Source organism: Atta cephalotes (assembly GCF_000143395.1).
Source record: "Atta cephalotes unplaced genomic scaffold scaffold00029, whole genome shotgun sequence".
In the NCBI taxonomy this organism is placed as follows: domain Eukaryota; kingdom Metazoa; phylum Arthropoda; class Insecta; order Hymenoptera; family Formicidae; genus Atta; species Atta cephalotes.
Genome location: NW_012130093.1, coordinates 1,134,541 through 1,141,483, shown reverse-complemented (window position 1 = coordinate 1,141,483; position 6,943 = coordinate 1,134,541). Strand labels below are relative to the sequence as shown.

The 6,943-nt window shown below is 37.4% G+C and overlaps 1 pseudogene; it reads right to left on the bottom strand.

Annotated features, from left to right (window-relative positions):
- Positions 1-5,613: 5,613 nt before the first annotated feature.
- LOC105620808 overlaps positions 5,614-6,943 on the bottom strand; it is an 11,774-nt pseudogene continuing 10,444 nt past the window's right edge.

The following is a 6,943-nucleotide window of genomic DNA, read 5'->3' as shown; positions in this document are numbered from 1 at the left end:
GAGAGAGAGAGAGAGAGAGAGAGAGAGAGAGAGAGAGAGAGAGAGAGAGAGAGAGAGAGAGAGATAGAAGAGAAGGAAAAAATAGAGGAGGTTTTTAGAAGGAATAAGAAGATGATAAGATCGTCGGTCAAAATGGAAGAAGAAAAGGGGATGAGGGAGATGCTCAAGGAGATGAGAGAGAAAACGAGAGAAAAGGAAGAAAGGTTAAGAAGAGTTAAGAAAGAAATAAGAGAAGTAGCTGAAGGGCAAAAGGAGAGAAAAGAATGGTGAGAAAAGAAGTAGAGAAGATAGGAAGAAAGGAGTTGGAGAGGAACGAAAGATGAAAGAAGGAAAAGGAGAGGATAAAGAAATGGAAAGGATAAAGACATTGGAAAAAAGAATTGGATATTGGTGTACAACTTTGCTTCCGCCGTTTTTCTATAGATGACTTTAGCGGTAAGTGGTGGTCGAAATAAATAGATCATAGATTATACAATAAACTTGGGCATCTGTCAACATAACTCCATAGAAACATTACTCGATTTGTATCTGCATCATAAAGTTATTCTCGATTGAAAATGTCAGTTTAGCCAAATTCTCGTCATTTACGGGAGGTTTTAATTTTTTGCTTCAATATGAAGAAATCTGCGGCTGAGGCTCATCGAATGCTCTCAAATACTTATGGTGAGGCCGCTATTAGTGAAAGAACATATATAAATCGTGAGTGGTTTCAACGCTTCAAGAACGGTGATTTTGACGTCCAAGGTCCATGCTCTGTATTTGGTGGGACCAGCTCGGCGTAGTGTATTATGAACTGTTAAAATCGACTGAAACAATTAAGGTGATCGGTATCGAACGCAATTGATGCGTTTGGGCCGAGAAAGACAAATGGCCGCAATACAACGAGAGACACGATAAAGTGATTTTGCAGCATGACAATGCTCGACCCCATGTTGCGAAAATGGTTAAGACATACTTGGAAACGTTGAAATGGGAAGTCCTACCACACCCGCCGTATTCTCCAGATGTTGCTCCCTCTGATTATTATACTTGTTTCGATCAATGGCACACGGCCTGGCTGACCAGCACTTCCGGTCTTATGAAGAAGTAAAAAATTGGATCGATTCGTGAATAGCCTCAAAAGATGATCAGTTTTTTCGCGGAATTCGTACGCTACCCGAAAGATGGGAGAAAATAGTGGCCAGCGATGGACAATACTTTGAATCATAAATGTATAATCAGTTTTTTACAATAATAAAGCCTCGAATTTCGGAAAAAAAACGGCGAAAACAAAGTTGTACACCTAATAAAATGAAGGTGGAAGCAGAGAAAAGGAAGGGAATAAAAAAGAGAGACGAGAGTGAGATAGGAAGTGGAGAAGGAAATTAAAGATGAATGGAATAAGAAGATTGGAGAGAAAAAGGGAGGAAAGGAAAAGAAATATTATAATAAAAGGATTAAATATAAGAGAAGAGGAAATAGAGAAGAAGATTAAAGAAATAATGGGAAGAATAGAAGTGGGAGGGGGGGAGGGGAACGGGGAAAGATAGAGAAAATAAGAGGCGGATAGACAGGAAAGGGGGTGAATAGTAGTGATAACGTTGAGAAATCTAGAAGAGAAGGTAAATATAATAAGGAATAAATGGAAGCTGAAGGGAAAGGATGAAGAAAGATTTGATTTGGCATAAAAGGAAGATGAGATGGACGATGAGACAGATGGTTATGAAGAAGAGGAGAAGAGCAAGGATGGGGCAAGAAGAGTATGAATTAAAGGAGAATGGTGGAAATATGAAGAGAGGAAAGAACTAAGGGAAGGAGAAGGAAATGGGGGGAGGGGAAAAAATTAAAGATGGAGAAAAGAACAAAGAGGAAGAAAGAGGAAAATAGGAGAGACAGGAATAGGGGAAATAAGAAGGGGGATAGGCAAGAGAGAGGGAGAATAAAGAAGAATGCAAGGGAGAGGAAAGAGAAAGGAAAGAGAAAAACAAATAGAAAGCAGAGAACTGAGGGAAAAAGAGAGAAAGGGTAAAAGAAATGGAGAAAAAAGGAGGAGAGAAAGGAGTGAAGATAGCTTTTTGGAATGTGATAGGGAGAAATAAGGATAAGGACTTTTGGGCAAGTTTGAAAAGATGGGCTGCTAATGTTGATGGAGACATGGGTGGAGAAGAAGAAATTATGGGATGGAATTATGTAAGAAAAAAATTATCAGATACGTATGGAGGATGCAGATAAAAAAGAGAAACAAAAAAGGAAGAGCAATGAGAGGATTGGTAAGGTATTAAAAGAGGTTTGTATGAGAGAAAAGAGGGGAAGAAAGAAATGGAAGGAATGATGATATGAAGAATAAAACTAGATAGAAATAGGGTAAAGATGGTGAGGATGTATGTAACAGAAAAAGAAAAGAAAGTTGAAGGATCTAGCGGAATGAATGGAGGGAAAAGAAAAAGAGATAAAAACGGTAATAGGGGAAAATTTTAATGCAAAAACGGGGAAAGAAGCAGAAAGAATAAGGGAAGAGAATAAGGGAAAGAAGAAAGAAGAAAGGAAGTCAATAGATAGAAAGAAAAACAAGGATTGAAGTAAGTTGATAGAATTTATAAGAGAGAAAAGACAGTCAAGGGATCAATTTTAAATGGGAATATATTGTAAAAGGGCATGAGAAAGGTAATTGGACATATTCAGGAGGAAGAGGAGACTCGATGATTGACTGTATATTGAATGAGGAGATGAGGGAGGAGATATATGAAAATAGAGGATGCAATAGATTCGGATCATCATCCATTGATAGTTTCACTGAAAAGATAAGAATAGGAGAAGAGGAGAGGGAAGGAAAGAGGCATAGGAAAGTATGGGAGAGAAGTATTTAGAGAGATGTTAGGGAGAATGGAGTGGAGGAAAGGGAATATGCATAAGAGCCTGAAGGAAGTGGAAGGGAGAATAAGATAGATATTGGAAAATATAGAAATAGAGAGAGAAAAAGAAAGGAAGAGAAGAGGATATAGAATGAAGAGAAAAGAAATCTGAGAAGGATATTAAGAAAATGGAGGAAAGATAAGGAGGGGGGAGGAGGAGAGGAGTATAGGAAAGAAAAAAGAGAATATAAAAAGTTATGTGAAGCCAAGAAAAAAAGAAGAATGACAGGAGGGAAAGAGAAGAGCAAAGAATAAGAGAATTTGAATTTGAGAAATAATAAATAGGAAAAAGAATAAATGAAAAGGGATAAATAAGAGGATAGAGATGAGAGAATGGGAGGATTATTTCAAAGAATTGTTGGAGAAGTAAAAGGGAGAAGAAAGGGAAAAAGAGAAAGGAGGAAGCGAGAGATGGAAAAGGAGCTAAGAAGGGAAAGAAAAAAGGGGAAAAACTAATAGCATTATTTGTAGATTTGAAATCGACGTTTGATTCGATAGAAAGAACGAGAGAGATGAAAGGGGGAGAAATAAGGGAATATTGATGGAGGCAGGTTTTGAGGCAGAGAGTAGTAAGAAAGGGGCTGATAGAAAGGGTAGAAGAAATGTTGTGGGAAATAAAGAGTAGAGTGAGAGTGGGAAGGGAATTATGAGAAAATTTTTGAACGGCGAGAGAGATAAGGTAGGAATGTCCGTTGAATCCCTTATTGTTTAATATATTGATGGCAAAGCCTGGAGGAAAAGATGGGAAATATTAAATGAGAGGAGGGAGGAGGGAGTAAAGTTAGGAGACAAGAAGGTATATGGTTTGGCGGATAATATGGTTTTACTGGCGAAGGATGAAAGGGGCAAAAGGAGTAGAGAGGTTAGAGGAGTATATTGAAAGGAAGGAATTAAAGCTAAATAAAAAAAACTAAAATAAGAGATTCAAGAAGAGACGGGGTAAAAGTAATAAGGTGGACTGGAAATGGAAGGGTAAGATGATAAAAGAGGTAAAAAAGTTAAAATATCTGGGATATACCTTGCAAAGGAATGGGGAACATGTAAAGGATAGTAAAGGCGGCGACAATGATGGGACAGATATAGAAGATTGGGAAAAAAAAATTCGGCAATGATTGGAAGAGAAGGATATTTGACGTTGATATGGGCTATGGTGAGTTATGGAGTGGAAATCTGAGGCTGAAAAGTTAGGTGAAGGAAAAGACGCCAAGCTACATGATAAAGGAGAAAATGCAAAGGGAAAAGAAGAAGGACGGAGAAAAGGACTTTCGAGGAGAGCTTGAAGAGGAAAGGGGGTAGTTTTTTTGGTGCAGTTATGTTGGAGGAGATAAAGAATAATACAAGGAATGGGAGAAAGTTAGAAGGTTGGGAGAAAAAAAGGGTAGTATTTCGAAGACTAGGAGCTGAAATTGGAAAAGACTGGAGATGGAGGAAGGGTTTAGGTTTGAAGAGCTGGAATAAAAAAAGGAAATGCAGAAAGAGAAAAGATGGGAAAAGATAAAGAAAGCGAAGTATAATAGATGGTATAGATGGATAAACGGGGAGGGGATTCCAATATATTTAAAAAAAAAAATTGAAGAGAGAGGAGACATAGGAGGACAGCTAGGTTTAGATTAGGGAATGAGATGAAGAAAGGGAGATATTGGAAAGGAGAGAAGGAAAGAAAATATAGATTTTGTGAAAGTGGAGTGGAATCATGGAGGCTTGTATGAGAAGAATATAGGAGTTGGAATATACGAAGGAAGCTGGCAGGAGATTGTAGATAAAATTTTGAGGGAAGAGAGGGAAGGTGAGGGATGAATGAGAGAGGTGAAGGAAGAAAGTAAAGAAGAAAGGGAGTTAAGGAATGAGGGGAGAGAGGGTGAGGAATGGGAGGGAAGAGGAGAGAGGGGAGGGGAGTAAGAGGGAGAAAGGGTGAGGGAGGCTCTGCGGGCAGGATTGATGAGTTGTAATTTTTGAGAATGGAATAGTGATATAGAGATATTACCGGAAGCAGAGATTCAAGCATAAGGAGAGAGAGATGTGTTAAAATAGATTAAGGTAAGATAAATTAGTGTAAAATAGATTAAGTTAGGATAAGAAAACTTTGTTATTGGTATTGCATATATTTGTAATCTCAACGGAATGCAATAAAAACTAACTAATTAATTTAGCGCCATTATTGATATAAAATCTTTTATATACTTGACACATATCATTCAAAGTTAGAAAAATTGTGTATTTATGGGATTTTAACTTGGCGATAAATATAGGGGAACTCAGAGCATAATATATAGTAGTTATATATAGTAGTTATATATAGTAGTTATAGTTATAGTTATAGTTATATATAGTAGTTATATAAGGCTTGATCGAGTTTTAAGCATATTAAAAATAAATTAATCAATTTTGTTATATATTAAAATATTCTTTGGAGTATTTAATATTAGAAAAATCTAAATTTTACTGTAAAAGAATAGGTTAACAGGACGGAATTATTGTTTCAGCGAAAGCGTGCCTTAACCGCACTTTGCCGTTTATGCGAGGTGTAATAGGATACCTCATAAATCTGTTTAATTTCCAAAAATTAATATTGAACATTGTTTAAAAGTTACTTAGTGTCAGAAATAAAGAAAAAATAGTATTACACAAAACGTAATAAACTTTTCTTTACTCAATAGCTCGTATATAAACTTATGTGTTTGTCAATTCGTTGGTCAGTCCTGCTCAATCCGCCATACTTGGTTTAATTCTCCTTCTCTTCGTCGCGCAGTCCTGCGTGATCGGACGCGACGCTCGTTGCTACAGGATCCGTTCTCACAGCCAGCTGCTCAGCCACTTTTTGCTCCATTCTGACGTCCGTCTGTTCCCAGATATCTCGAGTCGTTCAGCATTCCTCCGTCATTGGCCTAGTTTCCACCGAAGATTTAAACCGGATCAGAATGTAAGAACTATAGTCGAGTATTCCCCTGTTACAATTGAACATCAGGAGAATGCTCGGCTGTAGTTGGTTGGTACATTCCCAATCCCAATTTGCGGATCTCTTATCGCCGTGGTAGTGATCAAGGCGTGAACAATCATTTGATTGTATATCTTACACTGTCTGTCTTAGCGTGTGGTGTAGCAATTGTGTTTAGCACGTGTTTGATGCCGTAAACATTACAGAACGTACGGAATGCCTGCGATGTGAAGGCTGTTCCTCTGTCACTAATGATCCTCGGAAACTCCAAACAATCAAATTAGATTCGTTAATATCTTTACGACACGTTTTCTGACATCCTTTACCGTTTTATTATAGTGAATTTTGTAAATCCACCCACAATTACAAAAAGAAACTTATTACGTTTTCGGCTTGTTCCGAACAAACCGACGTCAGTAGTGCAACTCTCTGTCGATCTTTGATGATAGCGTGTATGAAATTGAACTGCACATGCGCGAGCTAAGTAAGTAACCAATCATAAGCCTGCTCTCCGTTGATACTGAACTGTAAAAAATGTTCTATTATGCTTCCACCAATTCCAAATATATATCTATTTTATTTTAAATACAATGAATGCTAGTTCAGTTACAAAAGAATCTCATCACTAAGTTTATATTTTACATTATAGTTCTTTTATCATTTCTTCTTTTTTCTTAACTTATTATTTATATATTAGATATACAACTTTGCTTCCGCCGAACTATTTTCCTATAGATGGCTTTAGCGATAAGTGGTGGTCGAAATAAATAGATCATAGACGTCATACAATAAACTTGGGCATCTGTCAACACAACCCCATAGAAATTATTAGTCGATTTGCTGCATCATAAAGTTATTCTCGATTGAAAATGTCAGTTTACAAGCCAAATTCTTGTCATTTGCGGGAGGTTTTAACTTTTTACTTCAATGTGAAGAAATCTGCGGCTGAGGTTCATCAAATGCTCTCAAATACTTATGGTGAGGCCGCTATTAGTGAAAGAACGTGTCGTGAGTGGTTTCAACGCTTCAAGAACGGTGATTTTGACGACCGGCATAGCGGTGGAAGAGAGAAGGTTAAAAGAATTGGCACGATCATTGAGAGTGACTCAACAAGCCA